Source organism: Ovis aries, chromosome 17, assembly GCF_016772045.2.
Source record: "Ovis aries strain OAR_USU_Benz2616 breed Rambouillet chromosome 17, ARS-UI_Ramb_v3.0, whole genome shotgun sequence".
Classification (NCBI taxonomy): domain Eukaryota; kingdom Metazoa; phylum Chordata; class Mammalia; order Artiodactyla; family Bovidae; genus Ovis; species Ovis aries.
In genome coordinates, this window is record NC_056070.1 from 50,684,120 (window position 1) to 50,710,714 (window position 26,595).

Genomic DNA, 26,595 nt, shown 5'->3' on the forward strand with positions numbered 1-26,595 from the left:
TCCCTCCTCGCAGGCCATCTGCAGTTGTTCACACGCAGGTGTTCGGGTCCCGGGAGCCTCCAAGGTGCTAATGAAGGCAGCTGGCCAGGGAATGAGAGGCCGTGCAAGTTCCAGCCGGTCCAACCTCAATGAAGCTTCAGGGCCTGTGCTATAAGGCTCAGAAACCAAGGGCAAGGGGAGGTGGGCTTCAGGCCAGTGGCTCCAGAGGATGATGGGCCTGATCCCAGCAACTCTGGGGAACCCCTGAAGCAGACCTGAGATAATAATTAGAATGCAGATAGGGGTGACCCCAGGAAACATCAGGCGGAGAGTTAGAAGTGAAACAGAGATGGGAAGAGGTCAATAAAGAGAGTTAACAAGCTAGAACATTCTCGTTACAGCACACACACTCTGACCAATTGACTCCATCCTGCCAGGCAGCTGTAAGAGAAAGTACAGGAAAAACTCAGCATTATCCTATAGCAAGGAACTGGACTTCTGGAACTCATTACTTCCTGGCACATCTGATCAGCCTGGCACACAAGCAGAGTGGTTCTGATGGCCAGAGGAAACCCATGGGTGTCGGTGGTGGGGTGCTGAACCAGCATGGTAGTGGCAAGGGGAGAGGCCAGGGACCACGGTTTCTTCTTGGCTTGGTCTCTGAGCTGCTGATTCTGCATGATCCTGTGAGAGAGGCTGCCCTGGGATCAAGAGGAAGCCATCCCAGGTGGATCCCTACAGTCCTCAATGCCGTCCCTCCTGGCCTGGAAGGAGTCTGCCCTCGTGGCATGGCTGGCCCCTCCTCCCTACCCCAGTGCTCCAGACCCATCAAAAGAGCCCCACAGAGCAAAGTGATTCACATCTCAGGCTCTAGAGCCAGACCACCTGGATCTGAACCCCAGCTCTGCCGTGCTGGTGCTCTTGAGTGAATTACTCCATCAACCTGTGCCTCAATTTCTTCATCTGTAAAATGGGGATGATAGTACCTTCCCTGTGGGTTCTTTTTTTAATAATATTTACTTTTGGCTGTGTGGAGTCTTAGTTGTGGCATGCCAGCTCTTCATTATGGTACACAGGCTTCTCTCTAGTCGTGGCATGAGGGTTCAGTAGTCATTGCACAAGAGTTTAGCTACCGTGAGGCATATGGGATCTTAATTTCCTGACTAGGTATTGAACCTATGTCCCCTGAATTGGAAGGTGGATTCTTAACCACTGGATCACCAGGGAAGTCCCCCCCGACCATGGGGTTTTTATGAGGATTATATGAGTTAATCCATGTAAAGCACTTACAGATCTGATACAAAGTCAGCCCTCAACAAATGTAAAGCATATTAAGTAGCAAGGAACGTGGGTCTCCCCCATATCTTTCTCATCACCACTCCATGCAAATTCTAACAGACAATAGAATTTTCAATACCATTTCTACCTGACCTGGCGCGGCACTTAACAGTTTATGACACACGTGATTATCCGTTATAACTACCAGTCCCCAAGAGTTTACAAAGTACTGGGTTCAGTCACTAACTAAATATGCTTTCGCTTTAATGCTAGAGAACCTTCCCTCTAGATGGAGGGCTCCATGGGAGCTGGGACCTTGGAACAACTTTCCATCACCTTCTATGGTGGGCTTCATTTATCCTGGCTAAATTAATCAATGGAGGAATGACCAATCCAATAAATCCTGCTAGGTAAATCCTATTCCCACTTTACAGATGAGAAAAACTGAGACTTCCCTCAGAAAACTGAGGGAAGGACAGACCTGATTCCAAAGCTAGGTATTCTCTACCATTACCTTTTTATTAACCCTCCCTCAAACACTCTACTAGTTAGGGAGCACATTTATTAACTACGCAATCTTAAGCAATTCGCTGATGTTCTGTGCCTCAGTTTCCTTATCTGCAAAATGAGAGACACCAATACCTTTCTCAGAAGGTTGCTGTGAGGATTAAATATATCAGGTATATGTAAAGAGCTTAAAAGAGTGCCTGGCACATAGCAAGTACTCAAGAAATGTCAGTTAATCTTATTATTAATCCCATTAAAGTCAAAGAGGTTAAGTACCTGGTGCGTGGTAGAGCTGACTCTGGAAGCCAGGGTGCTAACTCCCAGGCTTGGGCCCCTTAATTCGGTCTGACACATTTCTGTGGAATATGCAACTCTGACACCCATACCTGGGAGCAAGCTACTAATTGGAATGGGGAATTGTTCCTGCTGCATTAAAAGGAAAACCAAACAAGTATACTTTAAAGGTGTACATAGAAGGAGATGCCTGCTACATTTTTTTCACAGAAGGCGAAGACTGGAAAGAGCCCCAGTATCCATCACATGGTAAAATGGGATTTTTGGACTGATAGCAAGCTAAGAGCAGAAACTTCACCATTAAAAAAAGCACAACAGAATTACCACAGACTTACCGTATCATAATTAACAGGATTAGCATAGAACATAATTAACATCAAATTACCATGTTCAAAAGACATTTAGAACAATCAAATGTTCAAAGTGTTAGTCACTCAGTTGTGTCTGACTCTTTGCAACCCCATGGACTGTAGCCCACCAGGCTCCTCAGTCCATGGTATTCTCCACACAAGAATACTGGAGTAGGTTGCCATTCCCTTCTCCAGGGGAATCTTCCCAACCCAGGGACTGAGCCCAGGTCTCCTGCATTGCAAGCAGATTCTTTACCATCTGAGCCACCAGGGAAGCTCCCAGCAATTCCACTCCTAGATATACACCCAAGATAAGTGAAAACAGATGTTCAAACAAAACCTTGCACACGAGTCTTCATAACAGCATTAATTACAGTAGCCCAAAAGTGGAAACAAACCCAATGTCCATCAACGGAGGAATGACAAACATAATGTGGTAAATCCATACAATGGAATATTACTCACTCATAAAAAGAAAGGAAGTTCTGGCACATGCTATCCAACATGGATAAACCTTAAAGACATTATGCTGATTGAAAGAAGCCGGACACAAAAGACCACATATTATATCATTTCAACTGTATGAAATGTCCAGAAAACACAAATCCATAAAGACAGAAAGTAGATTAGTAGTTGCCAGGGGCTGGAGGGAAGGACTGGGGAAGGACTGTTAATGGATATGATTTTATTTTCAGGTGATGAAGATGTTCTGGAACTAGATTGCAGTGATGGTTTTAACAACATTGTAAATATACTAAATGCCACTGTAGTATAGACTTTTTTTTTTTTTTTTTTGGACCATGCAGCTTGCAGGATCTTAGTTCCCTGACCAGGGATGGAACCTGTACGCTTAGTAAGTCTGGAGTCTTAACCACTGGATTGCCAAGGAATTCCCTAATTGTACACTTTAAAATGGTTTAAATGGTGAATTTTACATTATGTTAATTTTACTACCAAAAAAAAAGGTATGATTAGCACTTTAGAAAAAAATGAAATAAAACTTTTCCAAATAAGACTGCTTTTTTATGTTTTACAAAATGTAAATTACAAATGCAACTATTGGCCAATCCTTAGACTAAGGCATGAGTAAAACAGTTGAGAGTAATCATCTGATTCATCCAACAAAATCGTTAAGAGCAGGATGCAATGTCCTTCTCTTCTCATTTGACTTTCGTTAACATGGCCATAAAGATGCGTGTTTTTGCAAAAATATTTCAGGACATTATCAATTTCCCCAAGGTCATCTCTTATTGCTTTGGTACTCAAATCATTCTATTTTGAAGCATCCGTTAAATTAACAGTTCGGTCGATTTCCTCTTCTTCACATTCTCCAGCTCTCACGGCTCCAGTCCTGAGAGTTCCTCATTGGCTAACGATTCTGCTGTGGGTCCGGCAAACTGCCAACATCACTTTCATTGACTTCCTGAAATCCTACATTTCTTGCAAGACTTGCGATTTCACTTTATGACCTGCACTGTATTTACAGTTCATTATAATTTATTGAATCTACAGTTCCTGCCCAATCCTTCAACAAAGATATCGATTAGTGGGATGGGTGGGAATAAACATTACCTTTTTTTTTGGCCACACCACGCGGCATACGGGATCTTAGTTCCCCAACCAGGGATCAAACCTGTGCCCCCTGCATTGGAAGAACAGAGTCTTAACCACTGGACCATCAAGGAAGCCCCCCAGTGTTTTAATCTTATTGCACTGATGCGTTTCTGTACACCGACTTGAGTCAATGAAGGAGGAAAGCAGTGATAAATAAGTAACAACAAAACATGCACCTCAAGACTTAGAGAACAAACTTATGGTTGCTGGGGTGAGATGGGGGGAAAGATCGGGGAAGGGATGGCTGGAGAGTTTGGGATCAATATGTATACACTGCTGTGTTTAGAATGGGTAACCAACACAGTCCTACTGTATAGCTCAGGGAACTCTGCTCAATGTTACATGGCAGCCTGAATGGGAGAGGAGTTTGGGGGAGAACAGATACATGTATCGGAGAAGGCAAGGGCACCCCACTCCAGGACTCTTGCCTGGGGGATCCCATGGACGGAAGAGCCTGGTAGGCTGCAGTCCATGGGGTCGCTAAGCTGAGCGACTTCACTTTCAATTTTCACTTTCATGCATTGGAGAAGAAAATGGCAAACCACTCCAGCGTTCTTGCCTGGAGAATCCCAGGGACGGGGCAGCCTGGTGGGCTGCCATCTCTGGGGTCGCACAGAGTTGGACACGACTGAAGCAACTTAGCAGCAGCAGCAGATACATGTATATGTATGACTGAAGCCCTATGCTGTCCACCTGAAACTATCACAACATTGTTAATTGACTGTACTCCAATATAAAATAAAAATTTTTTAATAAAAGAAAACCATGCAGCTCACCCTGTGAGGTCAAGGGGGCAGAGAAACATACTGCTCTCTGAATTACAAAACACCCATTGCTCCTTTTACCCCCACTCCGGTAAAGACTGGGTGGGTTTGTTTCTTCCCTCTCTTCTGAAATAGCAAGGGCCTAGTTATAGAATAATAGCGTGAAGCCCAGGAGGCAATCCAATTTTTCCTTATGCAGATGTTCAGAGATAACTGTCAAGCCAGTTGCTCTCACCTCAGAAGACAGACTGCCTGGCCACGCGAGTCTGAGCAGCAGTCCTTGGCAGGGAGACCACTCCACAAGGGGGCGCCATTGTGTTGAGCTCACTGGCTTGGCTCAGGCACCAAGTAGTCCGGAAACCTACTCTTTCTAGTCTCCTCTTCCACCACAAGTTATCCAGATTCTACCAGACTTTCAACTCAAGTCACACCTCCTCCAGGAAGCCTTCCCAGAACTGCCCCCCGACTCTCCCTTGTCTAAATTTCTACTGTTCCTGCAGGGGGTTAATCACACTCTTTAATCGCTTTATTTCAGGCAGTTATCGCCAAGGCATTTTTAGGACCTTTCCAGGCTTCTTCCTTTTCAAGGCTTCCATTGGACTAAATGTATTGAAACGCTCTTGGCAACCCAGATTATATAAAATTATTTTATGAGTCAAGGCAAACTGAGATTGATCAGTCAACTTTATGTTTTTTGGCTATCTGAACACTATTTTTTGTATTACCATTTTCTTTCTATATTTTGGAACCAATGACTTTTTAAGGTCTCAAATTTTCTGTTTCTTCTTCTATTTCCAAACAATTATTTCTAGCTCTGTATGAAGAATAACAAAATGTTAGAGACAACTAATGTCCACTGATTCATTAAAATTAATGTGGGCAGATTATAAAATGTATATATAACAAGCTGATGATTTAAACACATACTTGATTGTTGTGACTGCTTTGTATATTTTTTTTTCCAGCTTTACTGAGGTTTAATCCCAGATATACTTGTGAGCCCAAGGCACTATGCCTATAGAATCCAATGAATAAAACGATAACATTCACCTTTCCAACTAGACATTAAACTTCTTAAAGAGAAGGGGTATGTCTTATTCTCACTAAGCCCTCATGTGTCAAGTACATGACAAAATGCTCATTAAACATGCCTCCAATTAGTATTCAATGAGCACCTACTATGTGCCAGGCACTGTTCTAGGTCCTAGGGGTACATTAATGAACTAGACAAAGGAGGTCACTGCTTTCATGAAGCTGACATTCCAATGCAAAACACAGATAAACTGATAATTATGTTCCATGTCAAATGACTATAAATGCTGAAGGAAAACAAAGCAAGAAATAAGAACAAGAGGGTTGGGTGATATTGGAGGCAGGATGGTAAAAAAAAAAAATGCCCCTTTGATATGATGACATATGACTAGAATTATGTTGAACTGAGCAAGTGGTCCGTGCAAATGTCAGGGAAGATCATTCCAGACGGATGGAACAGTGCAATGCAAAGGCCCTGGGGTAGGAGTGTGCTTGGCTTCTCAGGATCTCTCATGAGGCCACTGGCTGGCGAAGAACAAGGAAGGGTGCGGGGACTTGTGGGCCCTGCTCAGAACTTTGGATTTTTACACTGAGTGAGCTGGGAGCCATGGGGGGGGGGGGGGGGGGGGGAACTTGGAGCAGAGGAGGGACACAAACTGATTGAATATCTTAAAAGGTTCACCCTGGTTACAATCTGAAAAATAGATACAGACAGACAAGAAAAAAAATAAAGCAGGGAGACCCATTAGGAGGCTATGCAGCCTCCAGGACCTGCTGATTGCCTGCTCGACCAAGAAAACATCAAAGCCAAGAGCCTGGTGGTGCCCCCACCGACTGCCAGAAAACACGAGCCCAGCCAGCGTCGTCATCCCAGACCTCTTGGAGATGCCGAGAGAGAAGGGCCTGCATCACCATCTTGGCTTCCTCCGAGACTGGCAGGACGCCCAGATCAAATCAATACTGAATACACAGGGATTTAATCTGCACTTGTTTAAGGACTGGCTGGGCCTCCATGAAATGGCATCATCTTGTAGGCTTGTTAAAGGTTTGCAGCCGAACAAGATCCCATAGCCATCCTTACAGATCTCCAGGCAGCAAGGCTGGGTGGCCCCAGGATTCTTCGCAAGAACGACCTCAGTTCTGAAAAATGGTGATTGGAGAAAGGAAGGAGTCCCTTCCCCAGACCCTGATGCAAAATAACCTCTGTTTATCAAGATGTATTGCTAAGCATGCCACAGAGCAATGCAAAAGGATGCTATTTTTCCTATGTAAAAAGTAGAAAAAAATTAAAATGTATAAAGCACCTCTATGTAATATGACAGAAAGCAAAAACTATAATGTGCTGTCAGCATCATCCAGAATATTGGTCCAAACTCTGGTAACGCATTCCTCTGTCTCTGTCACAAGTCCCTAAGGTGCTGCCGGAAACATCACTAAACAGGCTATGTATTTTTTTTTAAGTCCAAATTATCACAACATTCCAGATATTGATCTCTTGAGCAATGATGGAATAATCAGAGGGTCAGGACCTCTCCCCTTCCAGATGGCTCTAATTTTTTTTAATTGAGGTGAAATTCACATAAGATGAAATTAATCATTTTAAAATGAACAAGTCAGTGGCATTTAGTACGTTGACCACGTTGTATAATCACCATCTCTAATTCCAGGACATGCTCATCACCACCAAAGTAAACCGGTACCCACTGAACAGTCACTCCCCATTCCTTCCTCCCCTGAGCGCCCTGCAACCAGCAACCTGCTTTCTCTCTCTAGAGATTTGTCTGTTCTGGATACTTCATATAAACGGAACCATGCAGTATACGGTCTTTTGTGTCTGAGTTCTTAAAACTCAGAATTTTTAAGGTTCATCCACGGTATAACAAGGACGAGTACTTTATTAAAAAGCTGAATAATATCATTGCATGGTATGGAAGTGCCATGTTTTCTTTGTCCACCCATCTGTTGATGGACACTTCGATTTTGTCCACCTTTGGCCATTGTAAATAGTGCTGCTGTGAATATTTATGAACAGTATTTTGTTTGAGCATCTGGTTTGAATTTTGGGGGTATAACCTACAAGTGGCATTGCTGGGTGATTTCTTTAAAAAAAAAAAAGCTTCAACAAGAATTATATGCTTCCCTTTTCTGCTACCCAACCTAAGCATCTCATAGATTAGGGAACATATGGGGCCATCAAGCTTCATTAAGGGGTCCTCAGCAGCCCAGTGGGAGGGGCTGATGGGAACAGCTCATGGTGACATGTCTGTAGTCACAACCTGGGTCCACGCCCAAATCTAGGTCAAAGCGACAAGGAGGAATCTGGTCAAGGCAAAGGTTTCTTCTCTCCCATCCCAGAATGTCACAGTGTGGGTGTCTAAGATTTTTATATTTCATTTCTGTACTAAAAAATCTAGAAGCCAGATACAAAATTCCACAGCAAAGAAAAATCACTCAGTAAGCTGTCACAGGGACTAAATGATAAAATCTATGTGAAGTACTAAACTAGGCCCTTTTTCCTCAGTTTTTTGGGGGAAGGTGGGTTGAGTGGTTGCCTCTTTTATTTTTCTTCTAAAATATTTTTAAATTTAATTAAATAGTAAATAATAAATATATAATGGCACAAAATTGAAAAGATACACCAACAAGAATTAAGTCACCTCCTACCCTGTCCCCCAAACAACCCTTTCCCCTCCCAGGAGCTGTTATTTCAAGGGAATCAATATTTGCAAACACTTACATATGTATTCTTTTGTACACACACACACAGACACACACACACACACACACACACACGGCAGGCCATACTGTACACCCCCATGCTCCATCTTGCTTTATCCACTAACAGCACATTTTATCTTTTTCTCATTTTTAAAAAATATTTATTTGGCTGTGCCAGGTGTTAGCTGTAACATGCAGAATCTTCTGTCTTCCTCGCAGTATGCAGAACCTTTAGCTGCAGCATGCAGGATATAGTTCCCAACCAGGAACTGAACCCAGGGCCCCCTGCATCAGGAGCACAGAGTCTTACTCATTGGACCACTAGGGAAGTCCCTTACAGCACATCTTAGAGTCAGTTCTGTATCACTATAAATGGATCTGCTGTGTTCTCTTTTTAATTAATAACAGCTACAAAGTATTTCCTTGCTTGGATATATCATAATTTCTTTAATCAGTTTAGGCTCTTCCCAAATCTCTCCTATGACAAACAATCACTTCCATCACTATTAACACAATTTCCACATTTTTTAACACATGGAAATGTATCTGAATGATAAAAATCTCAGCACGGGATGGCTGGGTCAAAGGGAGAAATGGTTTTTAATGCTGATAGATAATGATTGTCAGCCCATTTTTGAATCAAGGGTGAAGACAGGAAAAAAGGATTATTTGCAAAACATATCACAGGACAATCCGAGGGGCAGGTGTTGGTACTTCCATTTTCCAGATGGGGAAGCTGAGGTTCAGCGATGTTAGCAGTAACCCAGCTGGGTACCAGACTCCAGCCTCTGTTTATTCACCACCCAGGAGCACAGCCAGGCTGCACCTAAGTTATTTCCCAGGGGGCTGGGCAGTGGTTGGCTCTCTGCCTTCCAGCCCCTTAACTCCAAGTGCCCCGAATCTGCTGATTTATGGTTCTGCTCTGATACCCATATTAATCACCGTAACTTTTAATTGAGCTAATACAAGCATCATATGTTGCTAATCACACAATGCAGATGAAAAGCTCTTCCAGATGAACTTAACCGCCCAATCTAATCAGAGTGGCAAGTCGTGTTTTAATTACAAACCAGAGCGTACAGGGAAGGCATCTGTGCAGCTTAGCGGCTCAGGGGCCCAACGGCTCCAGCTTGCAAAACACCAGAATCACAGCCAGCGGCCACGGGCATCCTCCACGTGGGGAGGGCCCCAGTGATGGATGAGGCGTGATGCGTCCCTCAAGCTCAGGCCTGTGGCTGACCCAGCCAGGCCCCTTCTGACCAGACATCTGTGCAGCCATGGGCTGCACCCCCCACCCAACCCCACCCCAACCCCCGCCCCTGTTCCAGGCCAGGAAAGGAATCACCGACTCCTTTTCTCAGGAACTAATCAAAGGCCTGTTATCAGTGACCTTTTCTGAAACATCCTTTAACATCCTGTCAATTTGCCCACACTCACAGAGCAGAGAGAATCCGGCCGCGATAATAGAGTAATTTCAAGGGTGAGGCAAGACTGAAAAGGGATCTTGGCTCTTTTCTCAACAGAGACACAAAGAGAGCCTTCAAGGCTGAGAGTTAGAGAAAGAAGCTTAGGGAGGGGAGGTATTAAAAACTGAGTTTGGGAATTCTTGGCAGTCCAGTGATTGGGACTCTGCACTTCCAACACAGGGGGCTCAGATTCCATTCCTGGTCGGGGGCACTAAAACCACAAGTCGCATGGCTTGCCCCCCAAAAAAACTTTTATTAAAAAAAAAGGTATTTTTTTAATGAAAAAACGAAGGGCAAGGAAGCAGGAGAGCTCGCTTGCAGAATCTTCCTAGAGCCCCTGGAAGGAACATAGCACTGCTCACACCTTGATCTTAGGCCAGCAAGACCCATCTTGGACTTCCAACCTCCAAAAGACTGAGGATAAACTGTAGGATAATAAACTCAGGACTTTCTAAGCCACTATGCTTGTGCATAGGAGAAAAGGAAAGACACCCTGGGATTTCTTTGGAAGGAATGATGCTAAAGCTGAAACTCCAGTACTTTGGCCACCTCATGAGAAGAGTTGACTCATTGGAAAAGACTGTGATGCTGGGAGGGATTGGGGGCAGGAGGAGAAGGGGACGACCGAGGATGAGATGGCTGGATGGCATCACGGACTCGATGGACGTGAGTCTGAGTGAACTCCGGGAGATGGTGATGAACAGGGAGGCCTGGCATGCTGCGATTCATGGAGTCGCAAAGAGTCGGACACGACTGAGCGACTGAACTGAACTGAACTGAACTGATAAGCATCTGGATGCAGAGTTCCAAAGAATAGCAAGGAGAGATAAGAAAGCCTTCTTCAGCAATCAATGCAAAGAAATAGAGGAAAACAACAGAATAGGAAAGACGGGAGATCTCTTCAAGAAAATTAGAGATACCAAAGGAACATTTCATGCAAAGATGGGCTCGATAAAGGACAGAAATGGTATGGACCTAACAGAAGCAGCAGATATTAAGAAGAGGTGGCAAGAATACACAGAAGAACTGTACAAAAAAGATCTTCAAGACCCAGATAATCATGATGGTGTGATCACTCATCTAGAGCCAGACGTCCTGGAATGTGAAGTCAAGTGGGCCTTAGAAAGCATCACTACGAACAAAGCTAGTGGAAGTGATGGAATTCCAGTGGAGCTATTTCAAATCCTGAAAGATGATGCTGTGAAAGTGCTGCACTCAATATGCCAGCAGATTTGGAAAACTCAGCAGTGGCCACAGGACTGGAAAAGGTCAGTTTTCACTCCAATCCCAAAGAAAGGCAATGCCAAAGAATGCTCAAACTACTGCACAATTGCACTCATCTCACACGCTAGTAAAGTAATGCTCAAAATTCTCCAAGCCAGGCTTCAACAATACGTGAACTGTGAACTTCCTGATGTTCAAGCTGGTTTTCGAAAAGGCAGAGGAACCAGAGATCAAATTGCCAACATCCGCTGGATCATCGAAAAAGCAAGACAGTTCCAGAAAAACATCTATTTCTGCTTTATTGACTATGCCAAAGCCTTTGACTGTGTGGATCACAATCAACTGTGGAAAATTCTGAAAGAGATGGGAATACCAGACCACCTGACCTGCCTCTTGAGAAATCTGTATGCAGATCAGGAAGCAACAGTTAGAACTGGACATGGAACAACAGACTGGTTCCAAATAGGAAAAGGAGTACGTCAAGGCTGTATATTGTCACCCTGCTTATTTAACTTATATGCAGAGTACATCATGAGAAACACTGGACTGGAAGAAGCACAAGCTGGAATCAAGATTGCTGGGAGAAATATCAATAACCTCAGATATGCAGATGACACCACCCTTATGGCAGAAAGTGAAGAGGAGCTAAAAAGCCTCTTGATGAAAGTGAAAGAGGAGAATGAAAAGTTGGCTTAAATCTCAACATTCAGAAAACTAAGATCATGGCATCCAGTCCCATCACTTCATGGGAAATAGATGGGGAAACAGTGGAAACAGTGTCAGACTTTATTTCTGGGGACTCCAAAATCACTGCAGATGGTGACTGCAGCCATGAAATTAAAAGACACTTACTTCTTGGAAGGAAAGCTGTGATCAACCTAGATAGAATATTGAAAAGCAGAGACAGTACTTTGCCAACAAAGGTCCGTCTAGTCAAGGCTATGGTTTTTCCAGTAGTCATGTATAGATGTGAGAGCTGGACTGTGAAGAAGGCTGAGCACCGAAGAATTGATGCTTTTGAACTGTGGTGTTGGAGAAGACTCTTGAGAGTCCCTTGGACTGCAAGGAGATCCAACCAGTCCATTCTGAAGGAAATCAGCCCTGGGATTTCTTTGGAAGGAATGATGCTAAAGCTGAAACTCCAGTACTTTGGCCATGTCATGCAAAGAGTTGACTCATTGGAAAAGACTCTGATGCTGGGAGGGATTGGGGGCAGGAAGAGAAGGGGATAACCGAGGATGAGATGGCTGGATGGCATCACGGACTCGATGGACGTGAGTCTGAGTGAACTCCGGGAGTTGGTGATGGACAGAGAGGCCTGGCGTGCTGTGGTTCATGGGGTCACAAAGAGTCGGACATGACTGAGCGACTGAACTGAACTGAACTGATGCTTGTGCATCAGCAATAGGAAACGAACACACTGGCAAATGTCTCCGTGTCCGTAACGGTCCTGGCAGGAAGAAGAATTCACACTCCAGGATGGGTCAAATGGGGAGATTTCAGTCAAAGGACACGAGCAGATAGCAACTGGCAGATAGCGATGGTGGTGAGGGAAGGAGATATTGGCAGGAGCGGGAAACTGTTACTTCCCTAGGGCTTTAAGGGACCAGGAAAGAGCACAGTGTGGTTGACACCAATGACAGCCACATCTGGGAGGCAAGGCTTCCTTGCTGGAACAGGAGGAGGTGAAGCTCTGGCAGAGACACGGTGAAGCAAGAGGAGCCGGGGACAGACGCCTCCACTCTCTCCTGCCCCACCTTGGAGCTCCAGCCTGGTCTCTCACTGGCCACATCCAGCTGGAAGCTAAAGGACAAAGAGGGCCAGATGATGCAGCCCTGAGGGCCAGCTTCCCAGGCACAGGGAAAGGCAAAGAGGGTGCAGAACAGATATGAGTGGAGGGAACCAAATGTCCAGAACATCCTTTTTAGTGCACTCAGCTCTTCTTAACTCTCTTGCTCTCTCTCCTTTTTTTTTTTTTTTTTTGGCCACATGGCACAGCTTGTAGGATCTTAGTTTCCAGACCAGTGACCAAACCCTTGACCCTCGGCAGTGAAAGCGGGGAGTCCTAACCACCGGACTGCTAGGGAATTTCCTCTTCTTAGCTCTCTTAAGCCAGACTTTCAGAGCGGGCATCTGTGGTTCTGGCCCTTCTCATGGTAGCCATGCCTTAGTTTTCTTTGCAGGACTCCCTCTACTTCCACTCTCTGCCCAAGTGGTACAGGTGAAGTAATTCTACCCCGTCCCTGGCTCCAGGAGAAGGCACATGACCCAAATCAGGCTAATCAGAGTCACAGCAATTGGCTCAAGGATTAGCATACAACCTAGTCACAGTCAATAAAAATCAGATCTGGGGGTTTTGTTGAAACCATTGGAAAGAGGTGGTCATTTTCTCACTGTGGTCACTAAGCTGGTAGGATGAGAGCCCTATTTTAGTGTCCATCTTTGAAAAGACCCTGCCTGAGAATAAAGCCACCAGAGAAAAAATTAGTGCTGAGAGACAGAGAGAATGAGTCCTGATGACATCAGTTGAGGCCTTTGATCAAGCCATACCTGACGCCTGTACAGGACATTCCAGTTACATATGGTTTTTAAATTATCTTTGAGTTATATCACCTTGAATTGGGTTTCTGTTACTTGCAACCAAGATAATCCTAACTGACACACCTCTTCCTAAAGCTAACCTTAATGGTTCCTACTGCCACTTCACACCTCCACAGTGTTAACTCCCTGAACTATATCGGGACTGTTTACCTGTCTGTCTTGCAAATAGTCTGAGAGCTCACTGGTAGAAGTGGCATTGTCAGCACTGAAATACACTGCCAGGCACAGAGTGAGCGTTAATAAATATTTGTCAAATGACTAAATGGATGGATGAATGGGTTGATGAATGCATGAATTATTCTTTTTCTTTTTTTTTTTTTTTGCATGAGTTATTTTAAAGGCAGGTTTGGCAGCAGCCCAGCCTCCGACATTTTCAGAAAATAGATAAAGTAGATTCTAACCTGTTCACCAAGAACCCCTTTAGGTGCTGGGAAGACAAGGGTGAACAAGGTGGTCCTAGTCTCTTTTCCCATGGAGACCGCACTCTCATCTAGAGCAAAAGAATTGAGATTGTATACAAGTAAACCATCCATCCAGGCAACAAAGGGAGATTCATTCAGACAGTGATAAGTGCTAAGCAGAAAAATCAAACAGGGTGGTTATTTACAAGAGACAGCCAGGGCTGGAGAAGGCACCACTGGACAAGAAGCCACAGAGTGCCCACTGAGAAGCCATCTGTCTAACAATAAAAGCATCTTTTGGCAGGCTCACAGCTCCCCACCCCCATGCTGGCCTACCCCCACCCACCCTCCAAGGCAGGGGTCAAAGGGCATTCCAATGGCTCCCACAAGGACTGCCCATTAAAATCACATACAGAATTTTTAAAAAGTAACCCAGGTAGGGACATCCCTGGCAGTCCACTGGTTAAGAACCCAGGCTTCCACTGCAGGGAGTGTGGGTCTGATCCCTGGTTGGAGAACTGAGGTCCCACATGCCACACAGTGTAGCCAAACAAGAAAAAAAAAAGAGGAAAAAAAATGGTTGGAAACACCCTGAATGTCTACCAACAGACGAATGAACAAACAAAATGTGATCCATCCCCACAGTGGAACACAATTCAGCCCTTAAAAAGCAGTGAAGCACTGACACAGGCTACACGGCTGGACCTCAAAGAACAAGATGCTTTGGGAAAGAAGCCAGATACAAAAAGGCCACGTAGTGTGTGTTCCATTTACATGAAATGCCAAAAATAGGTCAGTCCACAGAGACACCAAGTGGACGGGTGGTTGTCCGGCGATGGCAGGATGGGGAGTGGGTGCTCAGGGGTACAGGGCTTCCCTTCGGGGGTGATGAAAATGGTTTGAAACTAGATTGATTCGGTGCTTGCACAACACTGTGGATGTACTAAAAACCACTGGATTGGATACACACTTTAAAACAGTTTTATGTTAAGTAAATTTCACCTCAATATGAAGAAAAATAGTGCAGCCAGCTATTTAGAACCTGTTGCCAGTAAGTTCCCTAAACCTTAATTTTATATTGATATTAATACTTTAGTTCACACACACAAAAAAAATATTAAAGCCTTAAACCAGGCCACATCCAAAGAGATTCAGCAGGTGCCGGGGCCATGTAAGTGGAAGCAACCCCCTCCCTCCCTCCCTGCTGAGATTTCTAAAGGCAGCAGAATAGTGCAGCTCTGAGTTAGGAAGCAGCCCGGCCATCCAGAACAAAACAAAGCCTACCAAAAACATCAGGACCAAAGCAAGAACAGTCAGCTCCTAGAATGGAATGGGGAGGACTGAATAATCTTCAGGGCAGATGGAAGTGGTTAGCTCAGGGTTCTTAAAGAGTCAGAGAAAAAGATAACCAAAATCACAAATTCTGTTCCCAGTTGAAACAAACAAGTGCATTGCAGGTTCTTTTATGTCTTCATTACAGGCCATCCGTGAATGAAGCTGGGAGCATCTCACAATGCTGGTTACACCCCACCTTGTCCCTCACCTTGTCCCCGGACTCAGCTTTTGTGGGCAGGAGCTCAGCTTGCTCAGATTCCCTGGAGGAAACGGTTAAATGGGGAATCGGGGGTGGCCGACAGAGCAGCAAAGAGAGAGGGCATTCCTCACTCACCCTGCTAACAAGGAGTCAGGAAATCAAGACTTCTGTTCTTCTTGGTGACAGAGAAAGCCAGAATGAGTGCAAAGAAGGGGTAGGGTGGTTGGGAAGGAGGAGGAAAGCCACGTGAGGGCTCCCAAAATGGGCTGAAGTTTTTAAAATTTATTTGTTTGGATGCCCTGTTTTCCCACCTGCCCTGCCCTAAACACACCTCTGGCCAGAGGGAGGCGGTCTGCAGGGAGTGGGCCCTGCTCCCTGCTCCTGTTGGGGAGGGGAGGCAGCACTCAAGGTGGTCTGCAGAATTGGAGGCTGACCCCAGGCAGGGGCAGGGGAGAGGAAGGCAGAGCCGGTTGGGGGCAGTTAAACATCTCAACACCAGACCCACAAACCCAGCAGTACACCTGACACCTCTGCTTGGACCAGGCATCTCCAATCAACCACTGCCTAGAAACACTGCCACCAGCTGATCTGGTTCAAATCAGATCTTCTAGGAGCTCAGGCCAGAACCTCGGGGACATCCCTGACCCTCCCTGCTCCCTACTTCTGCTGCCACCCCTGGTCCAAGCCCCCAGCCCTGCTGCAGCCTCCCCCCGGGTCTCCCGCCTGACACCCCACCCTAGCCCAGCCCACATCCGTTTGGTTCCTGCACCACAGAGGAGGAAACTTTTTACAGTGGGAGTTGGTCCAGGTCACTTTGCTGCTTGAACACTGCAATGGGTCCCATTCTGTTCAGGGTAAAAGTCAAATGTCCTCCAAGGGCCTGCTAAGCCCTTTGTGATCTGGCCTCATCACTAAACTGGTCTCTGCTCTATGGACCCTCTGGTCACACCCATCTCCTTACTGTTTCAAGAACACACCCAACATCTCCTACCTCAGGGCCTTTGCACTTGCTGCTCTCACAGCAAGAGCAACCTTCCCCCAGTTATGGAGTTGAGACCTCTGCTCAAGCATTATCTTCTCAGCCAGCTCTCCTCCGAACCTGACTGCCCTCTCAACAGCAACCCCTCCCCCTACCCAGGACTCCCCAACCACTCCCTCCTTTTTCTCTATAGCACTCACATCCCCCACTAGAATCTCCACACCAGAGCTGAGATTTTTGTCTGCCTTGTTCATTGTTACATCTGCAGAGTCTAGAACACTGCTTGACACAGACAGTAAATACTCAATAAATTACTACATGCTGAACTAAAGAATCAGCAACCAAACAAATGAACAGATACAGGTGAGAGTCACAGAAAAGCATCTGGAAAGACAAGCAATTCTAAGAGTAGTCCACCTCCAGGGAAGGAAGAGTGCCTTCAGGATTGGGGAACATTTTCATTTTCTACTAGAAGAAAATTTACACATACAACTTGCTATCATTATGTTTTTTAAATAAAATCAATAGTCGTTGCATCGCATAGTGTCAAAGAGAAAACTACTGGATAAAAAGAAGAACCACCACAAAATACAGGAGGCACTGAGATGGTGGACTCTACCAAGTGGCTCAGCCCAGTGACGGGCAGTGTTTGACAAACAAGAGACAAGTGTCTCTGCACTCCAGGCATGACCAGCACCTTGGTGGGCAGGAGGAGAGGGCGCCAAGGGAAGAAAGGGGTGCTTGCGCCTGGCCCTGCTGTCGGGGTCCGGAGCAGAGGAAACTGGAAATCTGGCAGCCCCACGCCCCAGGAGAGCACTGTCCCTGTGGCTAGGATACTCATTCGACTGCCACACCAAGGCTTGTTCTCCGGGTCCAGGACAAAGAAACCCAGCTGGCCACTGGGTCACCCATGGGAAGAGTGGGTCCACGAGCCTGGGCCCCACTTGGAGCTGGCTAGCTGTGCTGGGCTGGCCAGGTTCTATATGTTTGTTTCCCAGCCCAGTGCTCAATTATAAAGACAAGATGCCCTTCATGCTTGTTCAGGCTGAACTGGACAGAGGGGCTCATTTTCCTTTTTTCCCCTCTCTTTAATCTCAAAGTCTCACACACAGATTGCAAGTTAGGGGATGGGAAAAGATATTTCATGCAAATGAAAATGACAGGAAAAAGGGAATTGCAATCCTCCTATCAGACAAAATAGCCTTTAAAACAAAGGCTATATAAAGAAAGAAAAAGAGGGACACTATATAGTGATAAAAGGATCAATACAAGGAGAGGCTATCACCCTCTTCAACATACCCAACATAGGAGTACCGAGATACAGAAAACAAATACTAACAGACATAAAAAGAAACACTGATGAGAATACAATAATCCCCAAGCCTCTTACCCGTGGTCCCCGATTCCCAGGCAAGGCCACTTGGAGCACAAGCCCTTCTCCTCAATGTGGAAGCTCCCTTCCCAAATCAAATCGATTTTCCAAACATAATTTGTCTCGGGTAAGTCACTGACCTGCATCTTGGTGGGCATCTAAGTGGCAGGAGGCATGTGGAAAGGGAATGCCCTCCGAAAGCTCGAATTAATTCAGAAGGGGGTCCTAGGAGGGTTCTCGTGGTGACAGGGTGAGGCGCATGTGAGGATCAGGAGTGACAGCTGGGACAGCCCTGCACCTCGGACCCCAGAGGCAAAGCTGAAAACTGGCTTTAGCAAACCCAAGGAAGGAAAGCAAGTCTAGCACTAGGCTGCAGAATAGAACTTCCTTCCAGCAATGCTTAGAAAGAAGCCGCCTGCCAGAGACCCTGCGTGGCTGCCCACTACTCTCAGACAAATTTCATTTGCACTCAGTGGATCAGGATTCAAGCCATAAAAAGGAGCAAAGTACTGATACCTGCTACAGCATGGATGAACCTTGAAAACATGCTAAGTGAGAGAAGCCAGACACAGAAGCTCACACATTGAGGACTGCATCTCTGAAATGTCCAGAATAGGCAGACTCATATAGACAGAAAGTAGACTGTCAGTGCTGGGGGATGGAGGAAGGAGAGCGGCTGCCTAAAGGGTATGGGGCTTCTGGGAATTCCCTGGAGGTCCAGTGGTTAGGACTCTGTGTTTTCACTGCCAAGAGTGCAGGTTCAACCCCTAGTTGGGGAACAAAGATCCCGCATGCTGCTAAGTGAGGCCATGAAATAAAAATAAAGGGTATGGGGTTTCTGTTGAGGTCATAAAAATGTTTTGGAACTAGATAGAGGTGATGGTTGCCCAACACCATAAATGGACAAAAGGTTGCTAAATTGCACATGTTAAAAATAGCTAATTTGTATGTGATCAAAATAAATTTTTTTTTTAATCTAAATTCTTCCCCTTAGTCTACAGGGTCCTGCACAACTTCTGCCCCATCTGCCTCTCCAACTATATCTAATGTCATCCCCATTCACTGCTTAACCGGTAGCAGTTACACTAGACATCATAGGTGAGCTATCAAGGAGATCTGAGTTCCAATCCTGGCTTTGCACAGCCCATGTACCTCAGTTTCCCCAACTATTAAATGAAGGAGTTGGGTTAGTTGATGAGTGGGAGATGCAAATTTAATTCCCTAGAGCCACACTGTCCAATACTTCAGCCAGTACCCAAATACTGTTTAAACTTAAGTATATATGAATTCCAATGAAACAGAATCATAAGTTCAGTTCCTTAGTTGGCCACATTTCAAGTATTCCACAGAGACATGTGGCTCATGGCTACGATATTGGACAGCACAGATATAGAACATTCCCATCACGGTAGAAAATTCTATTAGACAGTGCTGGTCTGGAGGGCTCAGACGGGTGACATATAAGAGCCGTGCCTTCTGGATGGAATGGAAGCTCCTTGACAGTAGGGGCTACGTCGCCAGCACCTACAATAGTGCCTGGCACACCGAATGCCCAACTCAATATGTGATGACTGGATTGGCAGATGAATTGGTGGATGTCACTGCAGTCACATGTCACTCTCTGGGAATGTGGACGCAGTGCAGCCGGTACTGCTGCTCTCCACAAAGAAGCCAAAAATCCACATTTTAATACTAAAGCTTTCAGCTCTTGAATATTGGCTCAAAAATTATTAAAGCACTAGGCTGGCCAAATAGATATCAGCACAGGCTGGCTGTCTGTGGCCCTGAGATGCTGGCTTATAACCACTGGATCAGGAGGTAGCAAAGATTCCTTCCATGTGTGCCTCAGGACCTGAAGTTCCAGAACGCTGCATGGAGAAATCAGCAGGTCACAGAAACTTTAAAACCTCCCATTCGTTCCCCCAGGGGTTCCTGGAAGAAGCCCAGGAAGAAAGAGCCAATTACACTTTTCCCCTTTTAAATGTGTGCTCAGCACAGAAACAATCTGCGGGGGCCCCAGGTGAAATTAACATTCCAATTCAAGCCTCTCACACAGAGAAAGGTAGTCACCAGCACCATCCTGGAATGCTAAAGAACTCGCAATGAAGCCCTTAGAAAGGAGTGAAGGAGCAAATTAATAAACAGGGAGAGGGAGGCAGGTGGAGAATTCTTAGGAACCAAAGCCACCGCCAGGATAAGATAGAAGGCTGTGACTAGTGGCCCTGTGGTGGAGGACCCCTCCCAAGCCTGCTGACCACACACAAGTCCAGGACTATAAGGGGCCTCGTTTAAATCATAGGCTCCCAAGGCACATCACCAGACAAGGGCTCAGCACATCTGCTACCTCTGAGGAAGGCCAGCTGGACGTTATTACAGCAAGAAGAACTAACAGGAAAGGGGACCAGGTCCACTGTCCCCCAGCTGGGGATTCGGACAGTTCCACCCTCCATCCTATCCCTCAGAGCACAAGCTTCCTGGATCCTTCCATCACTCCACCACTGGTCAGACTCATCACTGACCAGAGGCCTCTGGCCATCTGTCACTAGCCACAGGTCCTTTCCAGTGGTCCCCAACCTTTTTGGCACCAGGAACTGGTTTCAAGGAAGATTACTTTTCCAAGGAGTGGGTAGGAGATGGTTTCAGGATGATTCAATCATGTTACATTTATAATGTACTTTATTTCTATTATTATTACATCAGCTCCACTTCAGGTCATTTGGCATGAGATCCTGGAGGTTCATGACCCTTAGACAATTCACTGATTAATCCTTGCTGAGGCCCTCGACCTGCAGCCATTTTTCTCCAAAGCACTTGTGATGGCTTTAAAATATGCCTGCAAATTCTTTGACACTTCTGATCATGAGAGGGAGTCAAGTTCCCCTTCCCTTGATTATGGGCTGGCCTCCAGTAAGTAAAATGCATTTGGATGTGACCCTGAGTGACCTCCAAGGCTGGATCTTTGCAATGGACTGACTTCACCCATGAAAAGCATATTAACATAGATCTGTGGGAAAAGCATGTTTTCTTAATACACTGGCATCAGATAGGAGATCATACTTTCTCGACATGCAAGAAAATTCTACTGATCCTAGAAAAAATTTTTTTAAATCCTATCACACACACACACACAAAAAAATGTTGGTAACAGCATTACTCACAATAGCCAAAACATGGAAGCAACCTAAATGTCCATCAGCAGATGAATGGATAAAGAAGATCGGGTATGCATATACAATGGACTATTACTCAGTCATAAAAAAAGAATGAAATGCCATTTGCAGCAACATGGAAGGACCTAAAGATTATCATATTAAGTGAAGTCAGCCAGAAAGAGGAGACAGATACCATATGATACCACTCATGTGTGGAATCTATAAAATATAGCACAAATGAACCAATTTGCAAGATAGTAACAGACTCACAGACATAGACATCAGACTTGTGGTTGCCTAGGGGTAGGGGGGTAAGGGAGATGGATGCACTGGGACTTTGCGGTTAGCAGATGCAAACTATTACGTCTAGAATGGATAAACAACAAGATCTTACTGCATAAGAGCACAGGGAACTATATCCAATCTCCTGGGACAAACCATAATGGAAAAGAATATTAAGAATAAAGAATGTACGTATTATACGTGTAAAACTGAGTCACTCTGCCACACAGCAGAGATTGGCAAAACATTGTAAATCAACACTACTTCAATTTTTCAATGTTTTTAATTAAAAAAAATAATGTTGGTATCAGTAAATGTTTGCACAGTGTCATCATAAAAGTCATCAGTTAAAACCTAAAATGTAAAGGAATTGGCCAAGCACTACCTCTGATTAGCACTCCTGTTTGTGACTTGTTCTTTCTGTTAGGTTAACCCACCCACTATGAAATTCACAGTCTCACTGCGATTTCTGTGGGCAGATGTGCACTGCCTCTGGAGGGTAGCATCAGAGATGTTTTTGCCTTTGACATCCAACGTCCCAACCCAAAGGCAGGTGCAGGGAGATTGAGATCATTTCTGAGACACTTTTGACTGGCAGGGGGAAGGAGGGGGGACAAGGAAGAGCCTCACATACTGGTAATTACTGACAGATGGCATCTGCTGTGTCTGACAGCATTCTAGGCACTGCAGTAGAGCAAGAAAGGGGGTTAAAAAAAATTCACACAACTCTGCCCTCCATGAGCTCAGACTCAAGGAGAGGTAAGGCATGTGACACTTTCTAGATTTTGTCAAGCACACAGAATGTAAAGGCTTTCCAAGGAGGAGCAGTCATTGGCAGGCAAGGGAATCTGAGAATTTTGCAAGACGTCATCAAGACTCTTCCAAGTGACAGAAGCCTGACTCAAAGTATCTTAAGGAAAAATGTATTGGTTCCTGAACTGGGAAGTTCTAGATCAAGTTGGCAGCTACTTTTGGAGACTCCAAAAGGGTCACAAGAAAACTCTCCCCCTCTCCATCTCTTGGCTTTGTTTTCCCCCATGAGTTACTGAGACGCAAATCCGTGTGCTCAACGCTCAGTGAGACCAAACAATACCAAAACATGGGGAGCTGGGAGCAGAGAAAGGTTTACTGCAGGACCCTGCAAGGAGCTGGGTGGCTCATGCCTTAAAACTCTCAAACTTGCTTCCTTGTGTGCAGGTTTCAATCCCTGGTCCAGGAAGATCCCACATGCTGCAGAGCAACTAAGCAACAACTACCAAGCCTGTGCTCTAGAGCCTGGGAGCCACAACTACTGAGCCCAGGTACTGCAACTACTGAAGCCCGTGCACCCCAGAGCCCGTGCTCCACAGCAAGAGAAGCCACCGCAGTGAGACGTCCAAGCACCACAACTACAGAATAGCCCCCACTCACTGCAACTACAGACCCAGCACAGCTGAAACAAATCAATTAAGTTGCTGCTGCTGCTGCTAAGTCACTTCACTCGTGTCTGACTCTGTGCAACCCCACAGATGGCAGCCCACCAGGCTCCCCTGTCCCTGGGATTCTCCAGGCAAAAACACTGGAGTGGGTTGCCATTTCCTTCTCCAATGCATGAAAGTGAAAAGGGAAAGTGAAGTCGCTCAGTCATGTCCGACTCTAAGCGATCCCATCGACTGCAGCCTACCAGGCTCCTCCATCCATGGGATTTTCCAGGCAAGAGTACTGGAGTGGGGTGCCATTGCCTTCTCCAATCAATTAAGTTATCTTTTAGAAAAAGCCCCAAGCTCCCCAAAAGCTCTCAGCAAAGCCCTTTTCTAGGAAGAAGGAGGGAGGGGCACAGTTGTTGTTGCCAACAGCTTGGCGTCAGATCCTTTGTTCTTGAGGTCAGGCCGTGGTCAGGTAAGGATATTACTGTAAACCTCCACAAACAAATGTTATTCTCTGTCCTGACAAGAAAGGGTAACATCCCGAGGCACAACTTTCACCCTCTGAGGTCCAGGCTGGGCTAAGAGGAGGCAGAACTCAGTTGGCGGCTCCCTCAGGGCCAAGTCCCCAGACCCCGTCCAGCTGTCATCGCTGAGGAAGCGGGCACCCAGGACCCACCCAGCCCTCAGGCCACCCATACGGTGGGAGCCAGGTCCCACACACTTCATCCTATGCAGACAGCCACTGCCATAAGGTTGCAGGGATGAGGGGGAAGCTCACCTCTGCCTCAAGGTCTGGACCCAACCTGTGGGAGGCCTTACCAGGGCTCTGGAGCTCTGCAGGACACAGCCCCCAGACTGTTCACTAGGTCCCCCTCCTTCCTCTCTCACCTACTGACCTGAGGCCAGGTAAGCTGGAGAAGCCCAGGATTCTGCCTCTTACCTCACTTTCCACCTGACAACCACCACTCCAACCATAGACCAAATTGCCTCACTCAGGATCACTCCTTGACAGTCGGTTGCTTGGGGGAGGGGCCTACTGCGGCGCCAATCACTGGCTGAGCAAGACCACTAACGGTCACTCCTTGACAGTTGGTTGCTTGGGGGAGGGGCCCACTATGGCACTGACCAATGACAGAGCAGGACCTCTAACGGTCATTCCTTGACAGTTGGTCACTTGCGGGTGGAGCCTAATATAGCACTGACCAATGGCTGAGCAAGACCATTAACTGCCATTCCTTGACAGTTGGTCACTTATGGGTGGGGCCCACTACAGCACTGACCAATGGCTGGGCAAGATCACTAACTGTCACTCCTTGAGAGTTGGTTGCTTGGGGGAGGGGCCCACTGTGGCACTGACCAATGACCGAGCAGGACCACTCACTCACTCCTTGACAGTTGGTCAGTTGTGGGTGAGGCCAACTACAGTGCTGACCAATGGCTGAGCAGGACCAATAATGATCCAGTGGTAACCACTGCCTAGCAACAAGGTGGGGAGGTAATGGCCCACAGCAACAGCCTGCATGCTAAGAGCTGCACTCAACTGTGTTCTATTGCACATGTCGCTTCCTTTTCATGCAGTTCCAGAATGGTAGGTAGCTTCTAAGATGATCTCTAATATTCATCACCTGATGGCATTCCTGGTTTTTGTGTGGTCCGCTCCCCTTGAGTAAATTTCTTCTGATCACTGTCATACCTCAGTGTAGAAGGGAGATCACTTCTGTAATTAGGTCAGAGAAACGGTCACTTAGTCACTGTGGTGAAGCCACTCTCTTCTATATGGAGAGGACCATGCGTCAAAAACCTGAGGCTCTCAGTCTAAGGACCCACAAAAACTGAATCCTGCCAACAACCATGTAAGCACAGAAGCAGATTCTTCCATGGTCAAGCCTTCAGATGAGAGCTCAGCCCTGGCCTACACCATAACAGCAGCCATGCGAGAGATTTGGAAACAGAAGCTACCCTGCGCTGGATTCCTGACCCACAGAAACCATGAAGTGATACATGCAAATTGTTTTAAGCCATCAGTCTGTGGCTTAAACTTGTTACATAGCAACAATAACGGATATATTTAGGCTCTCATCCTCCCAGCTTAACAACTGCAACAGAAAAGGAAGCGTCCCTCTCCCAGGGTTTGCAACAAACATCCCAGATCTGGATCTCATTGGCCCAGCTTGGGTCATGTGCCCAAGCCCGAGCCAATCCTTGAAGCCTAGGAGATGAGATGTTCTGGTTGGTCAGGCACGCATCATTAGCAAGCCCATGGAGGAGTAGGAGGAGAAAGTTATCAATAACCAAACCTCACCTCAAAGCTGGGAAGCAGTGATTGCCCAAAACAAAATCAGGGTGTTACTCTCAGAGGAAGGCAAAATAGCAGTCAACCACTATCATAGAACAAGACTTGGTATGAAGTAATGTGGAAGAAAAGATAAGGGGGGAAAAAAAAGCACAAAAATGAGCACCCAGGCACATAGCAAGTGTTCAATTAAAAACTCAATGGCTGAAGAAGATTAAACCAGGGCTACTCTTAAGAAACCTATATGCAGGTCAGGAAGCAACAGTTAGAACTGGACATGGAACAACAGACTGGTTCCAAATAGGAAAAGGAGTACGTCAAGGCTGTATACTGTCACCCTGCTTATTTAACTTATATGCGGAGTACATCATGAGAAACACTGGGCTGGAAGAAGCACAAGCTGGAATCAAGATTGCCGGGAGAAATATCAATCACCTCAGATATGCAAATGACACCATCCTTATGGCAGAAAGTGAACAGGAACTGAAAAACCTCTTGATGAAAGTGAAACAGTTGGCTTAAAGCTCAACATTCAGAAAACTAAGATCATGGCATCCGGTCCCATCACTTCATGGGACATAGATGGGGAAACAGTGGAAACAGTGTCAGACTTTATTTTGGGGGGCTCCAAAATCACTGAAGATGGTGACTGCAGCCATGAAATTAAAAGACACTTACTCCTTGGAAGGAAAGCTATGATCAACCTGGATAGCATATTCAAAAGCAGAGACAGTACTTTGCCAACAAAGGTCCGTCTAGTCAAGGCTATGGTTTTTCCAGTGGTCATGTATGGATGTGAGAGTTGGACTGTGAAGAAAGCTGAGCGCCGAAGAATTGATGCTTTTGAATTGTGGTGTTGGAGAAAACTCTTGAGAGTCCCTTGGACTGCAAGGAGATCCAACCTGTCTATGCTAAAGGAGATCAGTCCTGGGTGTTCTTTGGAAGGAATGATGCTAAAGCTGAAACTCTAGTACTTTGGCCACCTCATGCGAAGAGCTGACTCATTGGAAAAGACCGTGATGCTGGGAGGGATTGGGGGCAGGAGGAGAAGGGGACGACAGAGGATGAGATGGCTGGATGGCATCACCGACTGGATGGACATGAGTTTGAGTGAACTCCGGGAGTTGGTGAGGGAGGGAGGCCTAGACAGGGAGGCCTGGTGTGCTGCAATTCATGAGGTCACAAAGAGTTGGACACGACTGAGCGACTGAACTGAACTGAACATTTATTACAGACCCATGTGAATTCAAGCACTACACTGAATTCTTACACAAGTTCTCCCTTAATCCTGACATCCCAAAGAGTAGGAGCTCCTACTTTCCCCCTTTCACAGATGAACATGCTGTGGC

General features: G+C 46.0%; 1 protein-coding gene and 1 non-coding gene across 2 annotated transcripts in view; both read right to left on the reverse strand.

Annotated features, from left to right (window-relative positions):
- The window catches only part of TMEM132B (transmembrane protein 132B), a 403,125-nt gene that overhangs the window by 359,302 nt on the left and 17,228 nt on the right, over positions 1–26,595 (reverse strand).
- Positions 4,021–4,093, reverse strand: TRNAG-UCC (transfer RNA glycine (anticodon UCC)). The gene has a single exon. It is a non-coding gene; the product is annotated as a tRNA-Gly (tRNA).